This window comes from Equus asinus, chromosome 15 (assembly GCF_041296235.1).
Source record: "Equus asinus isolate D_3611 breed Donkey chromosome 15, EquAss-T2T_v2, whole genome shotgun sequence".
NCBI lineage: Eukaryota > Metazoa > Chordata > Mammalia > Perissodactyla > Equidae > Equus > Equus asinus.
In genome coordinates this window covers 36,748,894-36,770,489 of record NC_091804.1, presented here as the reverse complement: position 1 = coordinate 36,770,489, position 21,596 = coordinate 36,748,894, and the positions used below count along the sequence as shown (strand labels likewise).

The following is a 21,596-nucleotide window of genomic DNA, read 5'->3' as shown; positions in this document are numbered from 1 at the left end:
TGAAACATCAGCCGTTCCTGGATCTCGAGCCTGCTGGCCTTCAGCCTGGAAGTATGCTGTTGGTGGTCCTGGTTCTGGGGCCTTCAGGCTTGCAGTGAGACTACACCATCAGCTCTCCTGGGTCTCCAGCTTGCTGAGTCACCCTGCAGATCCTGGGACTTGTCGGGCCCCAGAATCATGTGAGCAATTCCTTTCTTTCTCTCTCTCTATGTATTTGTTTCTCTAGAGAAACAGAACCAATAGGAGATGTATATCGATATCAATATATTGAACCAATAAATATCTATATATCTATATATCTATATAAATATCTATATAGATATAGAAAGATTTAGATAAGCCATAAATATGTGCGATATATCTATAGAGAGATCTTGGCTCCGTTTCTCTGGAGCACCCTAACCACGCGGGGGTCCTACTGTGCGCTGGGAACGGCGCTGTCTGCTTTACCGACTTTTCCTGTTCTGTCTACAGCATCGCCCCGGGAGTGAGGCAGATTCCTCTTTACAGATAAGGAGCCTGTGGCTCAGCCAGGTGAATGATTGGCAACGTCCCCCAGCTGGTAAACAGCAGAACTGACGTTTGTGCCCGACGCCCCTTCCCATCTCGCCACACCCACCACTCTGAGGGCAAAGACCAAACGCTGGTTCCAGGGGGCGGGGCAGGGGATAAATTAGATAAATCCCTTGTGAGCCTTCTCGAGGAAAAATGAAGAAAATAATATGCATCAGGTATGAGAGAGAAATACAAGTACAAAGAAAGAAGAAAGTAAAATAATAATTTCAAGAAAACAATTTGGGGGGCTGGCCCCGTGGCCGAGTGGTTAAGTTCGCGCGCTCCGCTGCAGGCGGCCCAGTGTTTCGTTGGTTCGAATCCTGGGCGCGGACATGGCACTGCTCATCAAACCGCGCTGAGGCAGCGTCCCACATGCCACAACTAGAAGGACCCACAACGAAGAATGTACTGGGGGGCTTTGGGGAGAAAAAGGAAAAAATAAAATCTTTAAAAAAAAAAAGAAAACAATTTGGGAACTCTATGGCAAAAACAAGGAAAATCTAGAGGAAATAGGTGATTTAAAAAATATATATAAATGACCACAATTGACTCGAGAAGAAGTTAGAAATGTTAAAAGACAACTAACCATAGGAAAAAGTGAAGTGGTTAAAAATTTACCATAATCAGGGCCGGCCCGATGGCGCAGTGGTTCAGTGCACAAATTCCACTTTGACAGCCCAGGGTTCGCCAGTTCGGATCCTGGGTGTGGACATGGCACTGCTTGGCAAGCCAGTGGTAGGAATCCCACATATAAAGTAGAGGAAGATGGGCACGGATGTTAGCTCAGGGCCAGTCTTCCTCAGCAAAAAGAGGAGGATTAGTGGCAGATGTTAGCTTAGGGCTAATCTTCCTTAAAAAAAAAAAAAAAAATTTACCAAAACGTTATTTGAGTGTTTCACAAAACTTGGCACAAAGGTCCCAAATCATTTATCAAAGCAAAGAACAACCTTAATGCCAAGGTTTGCGGTTCCTAGTACAATTAGCAAAGCTCTAGATCATATTCACTTATGAACAGAGATGCTAAAATTCTGAATAAAATGTCAGCAAATATAATTCAGTGGCATATTGAAAGAATAACACATTACAAGCAAATAACGTCTGTTTCAGGAGGCAGGAACGACTCATCATTAGACCTGACAATATAATTCATCATATCGGCAAATTAAGTGGGGAAAGCCAGAGGTTATATAAAAAACGCTGGAATGGCATTTGATGAAAGTCCACAGCTGTTCCTAGAAAAAACTCCAAGTAAAACCAGGGATAGAAAGGAACTACATGAATAGAATAAAAAAAAATTATTATAAATTAACGTTGACATACTATGATACTATGAAACATGAATCAGACCCAGTAAAATAAGAAATAAGGCAGGATGGCTGCTGCCCACACTGTTATTTCAGAGTTTCTAGTGAATGCAATTATATAAGGGAATGGAATAAGTGGTGTAAATATTCAAAACAAAAGGCAAAATTATCTCTTTTTTGGCAGATGATATCATTGTAAGCTTAGAAAATTCAAAAGAGGCTATTTTAAAAAATAAAATTTGCATAATTATTTGGTATTTGTAAATGGTTAATTTATAAATTGCTTGAATATGTTCTAACATGAAGAAATCAATAGCTTTTTAAAAAATTAGGAATAACCAGTTAGAAACGAACGTAGAAAAATATTTCACTCGTATCAGTGATCAAAACCATAAAATACAACAGAATCTAACAATAAAAGTACAGGGCTCATATGGAAACAATTGTAAGATTTTATTAAAGAATTAGAAACAAAAGTCAAAGTAAATGGCGTACATGGAGACAGCTCATGTTCCTGAACGAGAAGATTTAATTTCACAAAGTTTCAGTCCTTCCCTGTTTGAAAGATTAACTAACCTTTAAATTGTATAAAATTCCAACCCTTATCTCAACAAAGTTTTGGGGGATGTGGATAAAAATCTCAGAGAAATTTTTGAAAATTAAGACCATGGGCTGGGGGGACTAGATAGGCAGTCCTACCAGATTGTCAACGGTTTGGGGCTGGATGTGTCCATCTGGATCCACCCATCTCCACCCTGCTCTGTGCCCCTGGAAGCTGACCCCTCTGACTGCGTCTGAGCCCCCCAGTCCTCTGAAATGTGGAGTTTGGGCTCGGGAGGCACTGCGAGGGTAGGAGGGTAGGAGGAGATCAAAGTCAGCAGATTTGTCCTCCTCCTTCCCTGTGGGCTACAGTGGGTGGGCTCAGTCCTCCTACTCAGGACCACAGTTCCTTTCCATGCAACTCTTCTCTCCACGCAAGCACTTCCTCCTCTGGGTGTGCTGGTAAGGGCTGAGCAGCAGGCTCTGGGAGCAAGGAGCTCTGATCGATAGCATTGGCCAATTTCCTTGGTATAAAATATTCTCACCGTGGCTGATTTCAGGTCACCCATTTGAAGTCGTGAGTAGCTGGAAAGAGACGCTAACAACTGACTGCTGCCAGCTGGGGTGAGCTGGCTCCAGCATTCCTCGGCTTCCTCCCTCCTCCCTTTCAGCTCTAGCAATAGTAATAGCTTCCCTGTCACTAGCCCCCTGCTGCCTGCCCTTCGTTGGCTTTCATAAACCCTGTCCATCCCTTAGCAAACAGCCTCTTTATGAAACCCTCCTGCCTTGTCCTGCTTGAGTGGACCATTTGTTTTCTGCTTGGCTGCTGGCTGCTGAATTACTAGAAAGCTAGTGAAAGAAAAACATGGGAATAAACAGAACAGGGGAACATTATAGAAACTCCAGAAATTAATCTAAGTATATATGGGAAATTTATATATATATTTCTGTCTATATAAAGGTGACATTTAAATTCAGGAGAAATAGGATATTTTATTAAAAAATGGTACTCCAGTAAGTGGCTGCCCATTTATAAGAATGTAAATTAGACTCTCCTTCATACTCTATACAAAATATTCTAGATGGATCAAATGTCTAAATGTAGGAAAATAACAAGATTTGAATAATACTTCAGAGAACATTTATATACACTCAGGATAGCACGGGGCAAATTTGCAGCAAAAATGACAAATATATGATATTTCTAATGTACAAAGAGCCCCTAGAAATTGACGAGAGAAAGACAAACATTTCAATGCAAAATGGACCAAGGGTGTTCACAGAATGGCCAATATACCTGAAAATATTTGCAACCTTGTTCATGGTCAAGAAAATCTGAATAGTCATGGGCTACTTTACGCTCTTTTGTTGACAAAAAGTGAAAAGACTGATGACACCCAGGGCTGGTGAAGATGCGACAAAACAGTCACAGATTCCTGGTGGAACGTGAATTGCTATAATGGTTTTTGAAGTATTATTAAGCAGCATCAACTAAAGAGTATTATGAAAGTATTATTAAATTAAAATTATTATGATGGTATTATTAAATTAAAAATGCTTGGAGCCTTTGACTCAGAAATCCCACATTTGGGAATCCATTCTACATAAAGAAAATTATCAGGACATAGCACCAAGGATGTTTATTGCAGCATTGATTACACAGGCAGTCAACTGGGAGCAATCTGAATGTCCTGATGGACACAGTGTAATAAATTAATAAATTGTATGTCAACTCACAGAAGTGTCTATAGTGGACAATGATTAACCAAATTTTAGAAAGGGTGGGGATCTTATTTATGTGACCATATGTTGGCAGTCGTTTATACGAGCATCAGGAAAAATGTATATGGAAGGATTCTCACTCAATGACTAAAGCTTAGGTGTGAGTTGAATTTCAGGGTGAGCATGAGTGGTTTTTTTTTTAGACTGATCTCTGTTGATTGATTTGTTGCAAATAGCACGCATTCCTTTTGTTGTTAGAGAGAAAAATACAATCATATACACACAGACGTGTACACACACATAGATGTTTAAAAACTTGAAAAACATACTGCGTAGCCTTCCGATGTACAGATATATGACATTTGACCAATTTCCTACTGTTAGACAGTTAGTTGGCCTTCACCTTTGCACTATTATAAACGACACTGCAATGATTATCCTTGTGTATATGTATTTGCACACGTCATCCATCATTCAAATCGTCATTCATGTTTTTGTGCCTCCTATGTGCCAGGCACTTTAGGTGCTGGGGACACAGGCCTCATGGACGTGACACTCAAGTTGTGGGGCACAGACGGTGAGGACATAATTAAATACACGTAAAATACAATGTCTGGCAGTGAAGAAAAATAAAAGAGAGCAAGGGGAAAAGAGCGACGGGCGATGCGGAGCAGGGTCTGCTGTTTCAGGTCAGCTGGTCAGGGAGGGACTCAGTGATGCGGTGACATTCGAACAGAGACCTGAAGGGAGGGACAGAGGGAGTGAGACCAGCATTCAAATATAGAAAGACGAAAATAGAAATAATCCACAGCACTACCAACCAGAGACACCTCTATTTAACATTTTGGTTTTTTCCTTTCAATTATTTTCTAGGCAGTTATTTTTTTAAACATGAAGTTGGACTGATGTAATACATATGTTTTGATATTCTTTTTTTCTCTTTTCCTGGGACTTGTTACTGTGGGCGTTTTCTCATGTGTTCTGATTATTTCCTTAAGATAAACTCCTGGGAGTAAAGTTGCTGGTTCAAAGGATACACTCATTTAACATCTGATAGTGGGAGCTATAGCATTCTATCTTCCGACCAGCAATATAGAGGAATCCCCATATCTCCATATTTTTGCCAGCACTGTGTTTGGCTCTTTTAAATCATTGCCAGTCTGATCTTTTTTTTTTTTTAAAAAAGGAAACCAATTGCATAGTTTCTCCAATTCTTTTTTTCAATTATTAGTAGAAGTTAATAACTTGGTTTTTCTAAAAAGAAAAATAGAGGTGAATTTAGGAATTCACTTATTTTTTCGAGCAACGGATCTCCAGAACTTCCTTTTGCACAGGGCACCGAGCTCCTGCAGGTGAGGTCATGGAGCTGCAGTCCCTCGGGAAAACTTGAGACCTGCGACCACTCCTTGGTTTTGGGGACGAAAAACCTGAAGGAGCCCCGAGTTCAGTGATCTGTTCAAGTCATGGTGCATTTGTTCAAGATCTGGGACTAGAACCTGGAGCTCAATGCTCTTTTTACGACAAAACGCCGCCTCAAAAAAACAAGACGAAAAGACTACTGCAGACTGTTTCACTGGAAAGTATGATTTGGGAAGAGGAAGTTGAAAGTGAGGCTGGAGAGAGGGAAAGTGGTTCCGTCAAGCCTCAGTATTCGAGGGTCTTGGCTTTGGGGGGGGGCAGAGAGAGTGCTGCAAATGTGACATTCTGCACAGTTGGGAGAGGGATGTGACGGTCAGGAAATTGGCTCTGTGGGCTGTCTTTCTCATTCTGAACCCCTCGCCCCCCACCCCCCCCCCCCGCCCCCCGCTCCTGCCTCCTCCCCTAACCCATTTCAGAAATCCGGTCCCATTTTTCTTGCCTCTGACCCGGGTGGCTGAAATTTCTCTCAGTATCATAAAACCTGGGGTTGTAAAATTCATATTGTAACTTTAAGAGCCACATCTGTTTTAATCATTTTTTTTTCCTGTTTTAAGAACACAACGGGATTTTAATGACAGCAATAAAACGGAGAAGTTGAAGGAAATTATCACAGATTTGTAAAGCCATCAGGCGGGTTCCTGGGCTCATGTGAGCAGTCAAATTACAAAGAAATAACGCAGTTGCTTTTATTACAGGAAGATCTCTGCTTTAAGCATTTCTCAGTTTAATCTATTGATGAGGATTAGCATTTTATTCGCTTCGGCACTCATAACGGATTTGGTACCTATTACCCGGATGGCCAGGCTGGGGAGAATCGAATCTCAGGGATGCAGAGAAATCCAGAGAAACAACAGGAAGGGAACGATATTGGGTCTGGCAAATCAGACAGACCTGCTTTTGATCCTAATCTGCCACGTTTAACTGGGTACGTGGCTTCCGGCAAAGTCCAAACTTCTCTCAAGTTTTTCTTCCTCATCTACCGATGGGGCTACGTGAGCAAGTTTATACAAGTAATCACCCCGCGTGGTGCCAGGCAAGCAGCAGGGCCGTCATCTCCTCGTTGTCCTTCTGATGAGTAAGCCATTTGGAGCAGCCACTGTTGGTGCCCCACCCACATCCTCTTGCACTGACCTCCTCCCCTCAAAGAATGTGCTCTGCAAACACCCCCAATTCTCCACTCGAGGCTCTTTTTGTGGCCCCAGGAGTGTGCCTGGCCCATGTTCACGGCAAGCCAGACTGCTGACGAGTGAATGCTCACAGAAGCAGCCCTCAGCCAAGGACAGATGTGCGCTGGAGGATAAACACCTCTGCTCCCTCTCCCGAAGGAGGCAGGTGTCCTGTGCTCCCTCCCAGAGCACCCCGGGGGGGACGCAGCCCCAGCTGCCCACCGTGGCAGCCTGCTTGGTCACGCACGCTTTCCTGGCTTCTTTCTCTTCTCTGTCTTCTCTTATGCCTTCGTCCGTTTGGGCTGCTGTGACAACAGACCACAGGCTGGGTGGCTTATAAACAGCAGAGCTTTATTTCTCACAGTTCTGGAGGCTGGAAGGCTGAGATCAGCGTGGGTGAGTTCTGGCGAGGACCCTCTTCCAGGTTGCAGACTGCCAACCCCCTTGTTATGTCCTCACCTGTCAGGGAAAGAACTGGAGAGCTCTCTGGGGTCCCTTTTCTAAGGGCACTATTCCCAGTCACGGGGGCTCCACGCTCACGAGCTGATTACTTCCCAGTTCCCACCTCCAAGAGCCATCACATTGGGGGTCAGATTTCAACATATGACTTTGGAGGGGGGACACCAACATTTGGTCCAGAACATTGTATGTACCAGGAGAGAGGGGATCAGAAGGAGCATGGGAGGGACAAGGAAAACGGTCCCTGGATGCCCCAGTAACTTCTAACTGCCAGTCTCGGCCTCTGAGCCTGGGAGCTCCTTTCCCGGAAACAGTGGGAGCCTTGCTGCTGGCAGGAAGAGGAGCCCACCGTGTAACACTGCGCCCCCAGCAGCTCTCATCCAGGGACTCAGGCGCTAGCACAGAAACACCCCAGCCCCCTCGCCCCTCGGGCAGGATAACTGAGGCGTGGACTCGGCAGTTTCCCTGGTTTGTCCAAGGGATGAAGCTGTGGTCACCCGTGTGGTCACTGGCTGATGAGGCAGCTACCCTGCTGCTCTGTCCCCTGACTCATTCGCTGCTTCCCTCTGAGTCATCGCCTCTCATCTCCCGAATAAACCGCACGCCCTCGAGCCGTGTCTCAGGGACCCGCTTCCGGGAAACCCACAGGCCAAGTTCTCTGACATCTGAGTGATGAGAAGAAGTCAGTTGTGAAAAGAATTGGGTAAGAGTGGAATAAAAATGGTGCCTGGATCTTTTTGGGGGGGGGGTGCCAATTTCTGCGATGTGGAAGACTGAGGGAGAACAAGGAGGAATCGAAGATCACAGTGTAGCGGTCAAGAGTGGGGTCTCCAGAGCCGGCCCCTTGGGGTCACATCCCAGCTTTGCCACTTGTCATCGGCAGGAACTTAGGTAAGTGACCAAGTCCCTCCTACCTCCGTTTCTTCGTCTGTAAAATGGAACTAAAAAGTGCCTCCCAGGGTCCCGATGAAGACTGAAGGAATTAATATATGTAAAGTGCCTACAACAGTCCGGGCACAGCAAACGCTCTGTCATCACTGTTATTGCTATTAATTATTACTATTACTACGACCACTGCTTCGTATGTTAGACTGCGATGCCCCTTGACATCCAATTACATCTGGCCCGTGTGCTCCCCGCTCTCCGGGGACAATGTGGCGAGTTAGTAACAGACATGAAAGGGTATTGAAAATTCTTTGTTTTCCCTGCTCTCTGCAGCTCTGATCTCCGGGGACCGTGACTAACTCGCCTCGGGCCCACGGCTTCCCTCAGGGCTGCTCACAGCAGCGGCTCAGGGGATCCACGGAGGGGATAAACACGTGAAGGGCAGAGCAGCTCTTGCTGCCACAGAGAAGGGGACATGAGTGAGATGATTTCCTCAGGGGTCCCAGATCCAGTCGATTCAGGAGCAGCTTTCGGTGCCCCCCAGGCAGCTCCAGGGATGTTAGGGTGGGTGTACCCCCGAGTTGAAAGGTTTGGCTGAGAATGAACTGCGGGCAGGGGCTTTGCAGATCTGAGATGAGGCAGCTCGGAGCCTGCAGGAGCCTGAGCCGCCCAGGCTGTGGCAGAGCCATCCGGGTGTCCCTCCAAACGAGTGGGGACAGAAAGCCAGCCCAGGTAGGCAGGCCAGCTCCCGGCTCCTCTCAGACAGGGGCCAAATGCGGAGGTAATGACCCGCTACTCAAAGCAGCTGAGTCCCCAAGGAGGCTTGAAAAGCCAAGTCGGCCTCAGTGGGAGCGTCAATTGTTATCATCCTTTGGAAAGGCAGATTGTCAACATCCAGCCCCTAGTCTGGCAGAGCCATATTGAAGCCTGAGGCTGAAGGAAAAATGTGCTCCCTGATAGCTAGATGTTTTTACGTCGTTGTTTTTCATGGTTAATTTCTTTCCAGAAGCAGAATTTGAAAATATTAGTGACAAGTTTGCTACTTTTCAAGCCAAAAAACTAAAATTGATACAAATTCTGTTTGGGGTAGAAAGAAAATATTTAAACATAAAATAATGCTGTGAGTTTAATATGCCTAGTTTTCAACTTTCCAATATATGTTTGTCAACGACTTCAATGTTCTGGAAGAAATTACCATTGAAGAATACAGAAAAATATAAACGCAGTGGCACGCATTTTCCCTGGCCACAGGCTCCAGTATAGTTCCGTATGGCTCTGCCAGATCCTGTCTGTGAAATTGTGATATTTTGTTCCTCATGAATTGTTTTTAGCATTAATTTTGATTTTTAGAAATATTGCATTAAAATATGATTTATCCAAAGGGCCAGCCCAGTGGCTCAGCGGTTCCACTTCAGCGGCCCGGGGTTCACTGGTTTGGATCCCGGGTGCGGACATGGCACCACGTGTCCAGCCATGCTGTGGCAGGCATCCTACATATAAAGTAGAGGAAAATAGGCACAGATGTTAGCTCAGGGCCAGTCTTCCGCAGCAAAAAGAGGAGGATTGGTAGGAGTTAGCTCAGGGCTAATCTTCCTCAAAAAAAAAAAAAAAAAGATTTATCCGGATTTCTGAGTTTTTTTGGTGTCCCCTTAAATTTTGTGCATGGGTTCGTGCCTTTGTTGCCTCACCCTGGTCCCAGCCCTATAGAGCCAGGGAGACTTCCCCCTCCACACCACCTCTAGGTCCCGACACTGCAGAGAATCTAACAGCAGGGCACAGAGATGTGCATTCAGTGGTGTTTCCTGCAGTCCTGGGGCACCTGCCCCAAAGCCCCTCAGAGAGGACCCCTCAAATATGTGACGGTCCGTCACGGGGTGGCAGATTCTACAGCTGTTCAAAGGAATATGATTGCTTTGACTTTTTCAGCACAGAAAAACATGTAGGAAACACTACCAAAAAAAGTTACAAAATAGCTACAATAGGGTGAATATTTCTATTTGCGCTGTTTGAGATGTTTAGTGTGCATTTGCTCGGTGAATCTCACAACTCTCCTGCAAGGTTATAGATGAGGAAACCGGGGCCCAGAGAAGTTAAGTAGTTTTCTGAGGGACACCTAGCAGAATCCGGTTTTTTGAATGCAGGCAGTCTGGCCCCAGAGTCCAAGATTTTAGCCACTAAGTTGAACCGTCCTCTCATTTGATTTTGGAGTCTATGCTTATGTACGTAGTTATTAATGTAGAAAAAAATCATGGGGAAAAATTGTTACTGATGGTTATTTCGGGTGGAGGTGAAAGTATAGGATACTTTAGCTTTGAATCTTATATAATTTGATAAAGGGTGAATTTTTAACAATGAGAATGCTATTTTTTATAACAAGAAATAAGAAAAAATACTTTATGAAGCACTTACTGTGTACCATGTCCTCTGCTGGGCTCTTTCGAGACATTATCTCATTTAACAGCTCTCCTCTAGTGCCATTCCACAGGTGAGGAAACCAGTGCTGGAAAAGATTAAGGGACCAGACCACGCTTGCTTAGCTCCAAGGAGATGGAGCAGAATTCAGCAGCGGATCCCAAAGCAGCATTACACTGAGCACATTGATTTGTGGTTTGCGTTTCCTCTTTAGCATATTTTTCCCCCGGCTGCGTGTCAGTGGCCCGCAGAGCCGTGGCACACATTTTCTAGTCAATCCCCTATCGCTGGGCATTCAGGTTACCAAAAGGGACTCGCTCTTTTTGCAGCAAGGGGGACTGGGGCTTGGCCAGGGGCGCAGGGCGCGGCGAGGTGAAGGGACCAGGGCGTGGCTTGGTACCGCAGCCCTGACCATTTTCTCTGTGGCCCCTGCCCCAGATTCCAAGCTCGGAAAGCAACCGCCTTGCGGGGAGGGGCCCTGCTCTCGTGCCGCCCCCCAGTCCCTGGAGGGGCCTCGGTGCCTGCCGCCGCGGGCCGCACCATCTGTGCCGCGCAGGTGTGCCCGGCCCCTGCCCAGCCTGGGGGCCGCGAACACTGGGCCGATTGTGGCCCCGCGAGCCCGGCGGGCAGCTGCGCCCGGGCTGCCATCTGTGCGCCCCGGGCGCCCGGGGAGGGGCCGCCGGGACGCGCCCCCGCCGGGCCCCATTCAGGCGCTGCCAAGGCCTAATTGATGAGAAATGGCCCCGAGCAGGTGCGAACCTGTCTCCGGAGGCGGCGGGGCGGCGGGCGGGGGCCGGGAGGGGCGGCTGTTCAGCGGAGGCGCAGCTGTCGAGGGTCATTACCGCGGCGGTCTCCCCGGGGCCTTCCAGCCGGGCGCGCGGAGGCGGTGGATGGAGAGAGCGCAGGGGCAAAGGTGGTGGCGAGGGGGCGGGGAAGGGACGCCCGCACCCGTTTGTCGCACCCAGAGTCTCCTCCCGCCAGGACCTTCGAGCTCCTGGGACCTGCTTAGCGCCTGTGACCTCACTCCCTGGAGGAGACTGACGCCGGGTGGGACCGGCCTCGCGCCCAAGGACACCCAGCAAGTGGTGGCTCCGCCAGGGCCTCCCAGTCCAGGGCTATCTCCGAGCCCCGCGGTGGTGTTCGGTGACGCCCGGTTTCACCACTCCAGCTATGTAGATAAGATGCTGCAGCCGGAGTTTGAAATTCTCTCCTACTTTGCGTGTTTATAATGACTGTATCTATCAACTCCTCTGAACACCCTCCTCCCCCCAAAATACCAATCAAGGTGCAATCAAATTGCGCTTTTTCCTAAGGCGTTGACAGGACTTATTTGTACAATTATAATTCCCTGGGGCCTGCAGACAGGGTGAGCCAGTAATGAGGCGAAGGGTCCAGTTGGGTGGGGAGCTGCCTCTCTGTGGGTGGTGAGGCTGCTCTTCGCATCCCTTGCCGGCTCCTTGGTCCCTGGGACTGAGGTCGTTCCGGAAGGCCCAGGAGGAGGGCCTTGCTCAGCAGTGCAACTCCGGGATGCACAGTGCTCCTGGTCTCGTCCCCCGCCTCTCAGAACACCTCCTCCCCGGCTGCCCCGCAGGCCAGTGGGGTGGAACCCACATTCCCAGTGTCAGACACCTTGCCAGGGTTCCACCTGCCTCAACCAGAGTGATCTTTTCCAAATGAAAATCAGGGCTCTTCCCTTGCTGCTGAAAACTCTCCCATAATTTTCTATTCTACAAGAATACAATTTTGATTCCTACCATGGCCTATGGGCCTGAGTGGCCTTGCTCCAGGACACCTCTCTGCCCTCATTTCATACTCTGGTTCCCTGGTATGCGCTGATCCTGCCACATTGGGGCAGCATTCCACAATAAAGTGCCTACAGTGTGCCAGGCACTGCTCAAGGCTCTTGGGAAATAGCAGTGAACAAAACAGACAAAAATCCCTTTGGCACGAGGCTGGCATTCTAGCAGGGGAGACAGACAAGAAACAGACAATTAAAATGCATAGTGTGGCTAACTCAGTCCTTCAAATCATCACAGTTGCCCTTTCCTCAGGGCCTTTGCACATGCTGTTCCTACTGCCTGCAACACTGTTCCCCAGGAATTCACATGCTTAGAATCTTCAGATCTTTCTTCAATGTTGCCTTTTTAGTGGGGCCTTTCCTGACTAGCCTATTTAAAATCATGGTCTATGCTAGAACTCCCTATTCATTTTATTTGGCTTTATTTGTCTCCATAGCACTAATCAGCCTCTGACATACTATACATTTGTTTGTTTGTTGCAAGTTCTCCCCACACCACTTAACTACATTTCCCAGCATCCCTTGCAAGTGTGCGTGACCCTGTGATTGAGTTTTGACCAAGAGAATGTGGTGGGAGTGATGGACCTGGAAACCTCCTGCAGGATCCTCCCTTCTGCTTTCCTCCCTCAGCGGCTGTGGGAGCAGAGGACGGGGACAGGAAGCTCTGAGACCCTGGAGCAGAGACTTCTAAGCTGGACTTTCTAACCTGGGGTCGGTCCAATGACCCCCAAGGGATCTGTGGCTAGAAGGCAGAGGAGGGGCCCCTGAATTTGGATTTTTAAAGATCACATCTCTATTTTCACTCACTTCTAATTAAAAATGATCATTTCCTTCCATTATGAATGTGATGCTAATTATGAAGGTCACCAACAAGCCACAATAGTAGCAGCAAAGCCCTGTCCCTTTTACTTCCAGGAGAACTTACAAATGTTTTCGTATTACACAATAGTTGTTGCAAATGTCTCGAAAATATTGGTTACAGCAAACTTTTTCTGTAAAGATGCAGCTAATAAATATTTTAGGCCGTGTGATCTCTGTCGCAACTACTCACCTCTGCCCTTGAAACACGAGAGCAGCCGCAGACATTAAGTAACCAAATGAGCGTGGCTGTGTGCCAATAAAACTTTATTTAGACAAACCGGTGGCAGGCCCACCCAATTTGGCCCCTGGCGGGTAGCTTACTGCCTCTGCATTTATACTCCTCACTACTCAGAAATTACAGTAGTCGTCAGACCTGCTACTGTGTCTTGTTATTTAATGTGTTCATAAGGAAGCATGCATATTACTGTGTAACAAATTGAAAAATATATTTTAATAACTGTTTCAGTATAATTGGTGTCCTTTATAATCCTATGTGTTTTATTTTTTACATTTAAAAACATTATTCCACAAAGAAGTCCATAGATACTGTTGGGTGGCATCCACGGAGCCGTTAAGTGGAAGGGGCTGCCGGGTCCCTGAAGCATTGCTCTGCCAACCTGCAGTGGCTCTGATGTGAATGAGAAATACACCTTTTTTTAAAAGGAGAAATGAGTCCATGGAGACCCGAGGATTGTTTGTTGCAGTGGGGGCCCGCACTATGACACTCCTCAGGGAACGTCAGATGTGTGAGGGCAGGACTTCAGTTTGCTCCCGCTTGTCTCCCCAGTGCCTGGCACTCAGGACACAGCAGCCCTTCTGAATGACATGCTGAAGGCGCCTCGAGCTCAAGGCGGTCTGCGGGTCCAGCTGGAGCACTGAACGAGCCGGAGAGAACTGCGGGCTGAATTTGGGTGGGGGCAGGGAGAAGCTAAGCTGGTGATGGGGAAATTTCAGGCAGAGGCAGCTGGGGCAGCCTAGGCTGTGTAAGCTTTGATGGGGCGGGGGCTGAGAGAGCAGCCAGTAAAGGAGTGGCTTGGCAGGGCAGTGTGGTGGAGTGGCTCAGACCCGCTCTGCCCTTATGATTCCCATCCTCTCCTGTTTCTTCTTGAGTGTCTGTGTTGAGCGCCTGAGGGCAGCCCTGACCTGCAGGACAGACCTGGGACTCATCGTGATGCTGAAGGGAGAACAGTGCCTGGCAAAGTGGACTTCTGCAAAGCGAGTCCTGGACGCGCCTTCAGACTCCACTTCCCTCCCTCTCCTCCCCGCCTTGCCCTTCCCCACCCACCTCTTAGGTACCAAGAATCATCTGTTGGTCTGTTGTCTCTTTTCTCTGTCCCTTTGCCTCCCAGCTCCCTGTTCTTTCCTGAATTACCTGGCTCAAGTTACCTGCCGTTTCTGTACCCAAGTTTTCCCACCTGTAAAATGGGATGATAATAAAAGCTCCTTCTTGCCTGGTTGCCATGAGGATTAATTGACCAGGGCTTAGAGACCACTGGGCACAAAGCTACGGATCAATGTGTGCAAGCTCTAACCATTCAAGTGTGTATTGGAAAAAAAAAACGGAAGAGGCATATCAGACCCCTTTGTGGGTACTGTTTCATGGATAGTATTGCTTAGGATGAGGCTGAATTAAAAAATATATATATCCGTTTGAAGAAAAACAGTCAATGAATAATAAAACGTTGATTAAGTGGTTTGTGGACATGGAAATCCTCCTGAGAGTTGAGAGTATGACTGAAGCTGGACAGCTCTGCTGTGTTGGAGAAAAACCTGCCCCTGGAGCGTCTGCTTTCTGAGCCCTGTCCTGCGGGTGATGGACGGTTGCGCTGGGATCCAGCAGAGCCTGAAGCAGAGATTTCCATCATGAGCAGGTGGTCGTTCCTTTTCAGTGAAACCACTGAGGCCTAGGCCTGCTCTCCGGAGTCCATGGCTGGGGAGGACGTTGTTGACCCTCCTGAAGTGGGTTGAATAGTGTCCCCCCAAATGATATGTCCAAGCCCTAACCCTGGTCCCTATGAATGTGACCTTATTTGGAACAAGGGTCTTTGCGGATGTCATTAAGGTCAGGATCTCTAGATGAGTTCATCCTGGATCAGGGTGGGCCCTAAATCCGATGGCGGGTGTCCTTGTGAGAGACAGAGAAGACACACAGAGACCCAGGAAAGAAGGGCAGGGGCAGAGGGAGGCAGAGGTGGGAGAGATGCGGCCTGCAGCCAGTGCGTGCCAGGAGCCGTGAGAAGCTGGACGGGGCGAGGGAGGCTTCTCCCCAGAGCTCTTGGAGGGAGTGTGGACCTGCCAACGCCTTGATCGCGGACTTGTGGCCTCCAAAGCTGGGAGAGAATAAATTTCTCTTGTTTGAAGCCACCAGTTTGTGGGAATTTGTTGCAGCGATCCAGGAAACAAATACAGCCTCCGTTACCAAAAGAGCCCCATTTGCTGTCTCTCTCTCTCGGGAACTCCGGCCTGGCCAGGACCATGTGGAGCTTGAGGAGGGAAAGCTCATAACCTGGACCTACCTGGAGGCAGATTTCCTGTGAAGTTGATGACGTTTAAACATCCGCGCCTGACGCTTGCCCTTCCAAAACCCTGGGGAGGGCCGGAACGCCGCGTTCACGGGGCCGTGTTTGTGAAATCTGCAGCAGTATGATGTTTGAACTACTGCCCCTTACGACCATTGTCTCTTTCTGCTTTGACTTTCCTGGCACACTTCCCAGGGCATCACCTGGTGTCTGGGTGGCTGTGGCCCTCGAGGGAGCCGGCCAAAGGGAAGTTTGTTTGGGATTGCGTCCAGTTGGCCTCGTGAGATATTTCACGTGGCTCACGGTCATCTCTGTGCTTGGTCAAGTCATCGCTTGTCCACACCTGTCCTCCAGGTGTGAGAATGGCTTCCCAGAAAACGCCTCCCGCCCACTGTGGCCCCGGAGTCACCATCACGGCATGAGGATGGATGTCACCGACAAACTGGTTGATGAGACGCATCAGTTCGTGAGTATTTGAGATGAATTGCCATGCTTGGAAATCCTGAAATGGCTTGAAAGCTTTTAGCTCATGTAGGAAAGAAACTTGATAGTGGTTTCCCCAAATTTGACAGCCCTCCTACAAAGGTATGTATTATGGGCTGAATTCTGTTGCTCCCAAAATTCATATGTTAAGGTCCTAGTCCCCAGGACCTCAGAATGTGACTGTATTTAGGGACAGGATCTTTAGAGAGGTAATTAAGTTAAAATGAGGTCATTAGGGTGGGCCCTAACCCAGTATGACGGGTGTCCTTTTAAGAAGAGATGAGGACACAGACACACGCGAGGATGCAAGGAGAAGTTGACATCTACGAGCCAGGGAGAGGCCTCCGAAGAAACCAACACTGCCAACACCTTGATCTTGGACTTCCAGCCCCCAGAACTGGGAGGAAATAAATTTCTCGTTTCTAAGCCACCCAGTTTGTGGTACTTTGCTATGACAGCCCTAGCAAACTAATACAGTCTGTGACATTACCAATAATGGGTGACAGAGCCAAAAGAAACGTTTCTAAACTGTCAATTAATTTTTTTTCCAGATCAACCTTTCTAGCAGAAAGAATGAGTTCCATTTCTTTTTTCTCTGCAGAAAATGATATTTATAAGAAGAGATGATCAAGAAGTCTGTGGTCAAAAGGGAAAATGGCGATCAAGTTTCTTCCCTACATGAGCTAAAACATTTCAAGTTTTCTTGTGAAATGACTAATCTTAAATACTCGCTAAATTGATTACTCCCAAAGTGTGCCAAGTAGTTAATTAATAAAAATATTGGATTTCTTTTGCTGGATTTTGTGGTTTGTGTCAGCATTTAAGAAAGTACTTGGTTCTTTTTTCTAAATGAATATTTACTTTTATGCCTGATTTTGTGTTGGTAATTTTGTCTTCTTCCTCTTAAAGAGGGCCCGTCAGCTAGTATAAGCTTCAGGCCAAAGCCTGGATCTATCCCCATCCCCCCATCCCCATGCCCCCCCTCCCCATCCGTCTCCAGCAGGTCAACACTGGGGGGACCTTCACCCCTCAGAGGACCCCTTGTCGCCTCCAGCCACTCGCAGCCCCTCCTGTTTGGGCCTGTTTTCCTGGGAGGTGAGTGTTGAATGCAGAGGGAGAGATGCATAATTGATGAGCCTCCAAGCGTGGCTGGGCTGAAGAGGTCAATTAATTATTAAATATAGACTCAATGGGGAGAAATTTCATTATGGGGTCATTTAATTAAGTGGCAGGCCAGAGGGACATTGAGATGGGATTTTAAAGGCTCTTGTTTCTGAGTTTGGTTGTGGACCAAGTCTGAGCGTATGAAGAAAAAGGGAAGGGCTCTTAAACCTGGAGCGCTGGTATCAGTCGGTCCTCCCCCACTGCTCCCCTCCCCTCCCTCGTTTCCTCTCTCCCTTCCTCTGTCCTTCCTTCCTTTCTTTTCTTCTTCTTCCTCCCTCCCTCCCAACCTCATTCCTTCATCATTCTGAGATTATTTATTGAGCATCTTCATGAACCAGGCATTCTTCTAATCATCGAGGCTGTGGTGTTTTCTCTTGGAGGAGACAAGTAGCAACTGAGTGAAGGAGTAAATAAACAGGCAGGTGTCGCCTGGGTGTGACTGCTGTGCCACGCTGAAGAGCAGAGTGAGGGGAGCCCATCAAGACAGGTTCATCTAGGCAGTCCCTCTGAGGAGCTGATGTCTGAGCTGAGTCCTAAGCATGAGAAGGAAGTGGACATATGGCAATCAGGCAGAACCCTTCAGGCAGAGGGAACAGCAAGTACAAATGGGGACAAGCTGGTGTGCTCCAGAAATAGCCAGGAGGCTAGAGTGGCTGGACCAGAGTGGGTGATGGAGTGCAAGGTAGGATATGAAGTTCAAGAGGTGGGCAGGGACCTAATAATTGATGGACAGGGTTTTTTTCAATAGGCATTGGAGTAAACTGCCTACCACCCCATGTTGTAGGACCCTTTTCAGCTGTATGTCATGGAAATCCAACTCAAGCTGTCTTGTTTGCAACAAGGGACTTCACTAGATCCCGTATCTAAAAAAAATAGATGTAATCAGGCTTCAGGTGTGGTTGAATCCAGTGGCTCAAAAGATGGTGATGGCATAATGAACTTGCAACTCTCTCTTTCTTTCTCTTTCTCGACTCTGTTTCCCTTTTCAAGCAGGCTTTCCTCATGTCATGGCAAAGGTGGCCACACTTTATTCTCCAAGCTAAGAAACCTCAGCAGAAAAGAGAGCACCTCTTCCTGAAATCTCCACCTAATATCCTGGGTTAAAATTTTCTCCAGTGGCCTGGGTCAGTTGCCCATTGCTGAACCAATCACTGTAGCTGGGTATGAAATACTCTGATTGTCCAGAACTTGGATTGGGGGAAAGATGGATCCTCATAGACTAGGAGTGGGGGAGCAGTGGGTCCGCAGATGGAAACTGGGGTTTTATGCCCAGAAGAAGAAGGCATTTTCTGGGCAGACATAAACAACAGATGTCCACTGCACCTCTCAGACAGTCAGTCTCTTTTTCTTTGCCTGAATGAGGCTGTTCTGAAGAATCCACCAAGAGGAATTACCCCATCTGGACAATGTGCGTGCACACCACAGGCATGGACATACAGCCCGATCACACAGGATTAGCACGCACGAGTTTGGAGTCCGAAAGGCAGCTTGGAAAATTGGTAAGTGCTCAGGCTGTGGGGCTCAACAAAACAGAATTCAAGGTGAAGAGCTTTGAAAAGGACAAAGAAGGAAACTGCATATGGATCAGAGGAAAACCCCACCAAGAAGAGCCTTGAATCTTGGTATGCACAATAACGGAGACTCAAAATGTCAAAAGTGATCAAAAATGGAGAAAGCAAACTTTTCTGGAGGGAGGGTAGCCTGAGGCAGCCATTCTGCACAGCGAACAGGCCCTGCTGAGGCCAGAGAAGCACCCGCAGAAGTGTAGGACCCAGCCTTCCGCTCCTGGGTCCCAATCGCAGACACATTCTCACGAGGGTCATAAAAGGACCTGGAAACGGTGTTGTCCGTGTTAGCGGTGGTGGTGAGGAGACGGAGGTTACTGGATGTCCACTGTGGGGGGAGCCATGAGGGTAATGGAGGAGACATGCACATCACGACACGGCTGGATCCTAAGGACCTAGTCCTCGTGTGGTGTGCAAGAGCTCAGAGCTGTGCAGCACAATACCATTTACAGGAGATAAAGATATATATGGACACGAGATGATACAAACTGCAGATGAACACACGCAAGCTGCAAGTACGTCTTCAACAACTGGGAGGGCCGTCTATGTACCATGGTGGAAGGGTGAGCTGTAATCGGAAGTGGACGTCGGAATTTTAGAAGATGAATGGCAAATAGCTTTGATTTTGGGGAATGCTAGCTTTCTTGCATAAGGATCATTGGCGAATTCCGGGAGAGGGCTCTGCAGCTCCCAGCGTGTGGCTGCCTCTTCATCTGGCCACCTCACAGCAGTGCCGGAGGCCTCGGGGAAGGACGGGTGTGCTGGCAGAGGGTACTGTTCACGTGCTATTTTCCCAAGCGACTTCTAGGAGCTGCTGTTCCAATGACCCTCACACTGTCTGAGTCGGACCATCCCTGAACTCCACGCGAGTTCCCCAAGAAGGACATCTGTCAACCCTGCCAGTCTGGAGGGTGCAGGCTCTGTCCAGGCCACCGTGAGTCCAGCGGGGCTGGTGGTGTTTGGTTTCCAGTCCTGTACTTTCCAAATTACAAAAACAATACACATTTATTACGAAAGACAATCACCCTTATCTGCCCTCCAGCGGGTAACGACTATTGACAGATCGGCGTTTGCTTCCAGACAATTCTCTGTGTCCACACGTACATGGACAATTCTGCTTTTCACGATGAATGAGATGATACCCTCTGCATCTGTCAGGACCCCTCAGGAAACAGATGGCTTGTTCGGCTGGGTAAGAGAGGGGAGTTTAATGAAGGAAATATCTCCAGAGGTGCGGGGGGCGGGGAAAGCAATACAGAATGGTGTGGGGCGTCTGGGGTAGCCACGTGGGGAGCGTTGCCTCTCCAGGCCTGAAGGGGAGCAGGGAGGGAGCGGTCAGCAGACACAGACAGGGATGTGGGAGAGAGACTGTGGCCTCTGTAGGAGGACGTGGGCCTGGCAGGGAGCAGCGGGGATGAAGACCCCACCCGCGCTCTGCTTCTGCGCCCACCCGCATCCCCTGCTGGGGCCTCCCATGGGTGGAACCCACAGGAAGCTGGGGGAAGGGAGGCCCTCGGGTTCACCCTCGGCGGGGGGTCCTCCAGGGTGGGTTTGGGGGGCAGCAGAGGAGGCCCACATCTCCTGCCCCCTCCCCTCCCCCTCATCAGCCGGCACAGGAGGGGCGCCGGGCTCTCACTCTCAGCGAGGCCCCCTCCTCCTTCCTTGTCCCTGAGGCCGTCCGGATTGATCAGCCTTTGACCCCCATTTACATCAGTCACCCGGGAAGCCCAGACCCTGGTCACCCCGCTTCCCAGGACCCTCGTCTGCACGTGACTTCGGCGACAAGGAGGCAGCCCCCCGGGTCCCTCTCTCCTGTTCCATTTTTCTCCACAGCGCTTCTCACCTGCGGCCGTGTTCTTTCTCTGATTTAGTTTTTTTTGTCTTCCTCCACTCAAGCAGGTGTTTTTGTTCTCCTTGCTCCTTCCTTACCTTCCAGATGTTCAGCACAGCAGCAGGCGCTCAGGGAACGGCAGTGCTTCCCAGCACTTCCCTGTCGGCACCCACGGCCCTCTGACGCCTTCAAGTCCCTGCAGAGCACTTCCCAATACAGGGTGACTGTGGTTCACGCAGCCAGTCCCTTAAAAACGAGGACAGACAAGGCAGCAGGAAACACGGCTCCCGCGCACATTGTCCTCACGCTTGTGTGACGATTTCTGGGGTGTTAAGTCCCAGAAATGGAAGCGCCGTGTCAGAGGTGTTGAATTTTCAGATGGATGCTGCTGCGAGCAAACAAGGAAGGAGGAACCGATCTTTGCTTCGCGCTCGGTGCTGCTCTGACGCTAATGCAGAATCCTCCGTGCGCCACCATCTAGCACGTCCTCAGGTCTAGGCCAGGCTCTGTCCTCGATGAGCGTGGCGTCTGGTTGAGGAGCCAGGGCGTTCTCCTCTCTTTGGAGCAGGACCCCACAGAGTCAGGGCTGCGGGGACTCAGAGAGGGCAGGAGTCCCGGGCCCGGGGACATTGGAACAACTCCCTGGTGAAGGGACCACTCCTGAGCATCATTAATCAGTTCAGGGGTAATTTGTTGAACACCAACTATGTGCCAGGTACCACGCTAGGTGCTGGGAAAATAGTATCAAGTAAGTTAGGAATCGCACCTGTTCTCACAGAGAGAACATTCTGACCGGGCAAGGGAGGTAGTAACTGAATTAAGAAATAAGCGACCGAAGGAAAGTAGTGAAGAAAATAGAACGGGGTGATGTCATGGTGACCGATGGGGTGGGCCGGCTGGAGGGGAGCTCCCA

The 21,596-nt window shown here is 48.7% G+C and overlaps 2 long non-coding RNA genes across 2 annotated transcripts; one reads left to right on the top strand and one right to left on the bottom strand.

Annotated features, from left to right (window-relative positions):
* Positions 1-2,350: 2,350 nt before the first annotated feature.
* On the bottom strand, positions 2,351-13,915 carry LOC123277321 (uncharacterized). Its single transcript, XR_006514187.2, has 3 exons — positions 11,222-13,915; positions 10,460-10,550; positions 2,351-4,861 (listed from the first exon to the last, which is right to left on the bottom strand). It is a non-coding gene; the product is annotated as an uncharacterized lncRNA (long non-coding RNA).
* LOC123277322 (uncharacterized) lies at positions 7,173-16,916 on the top strand. Its single transcript, XR_006514188.2, has 3 exons — positions 7,173-8,056; positions 13,909-16,106; positions 16,725-16,916. It is a non-coding gene; the product is annotated as an uncharacterized lncRNA (long non-coding RNA).
* The last annotated feature ends 4,680 nt before the right edge of the window (positions 16,917-21,596 follow it).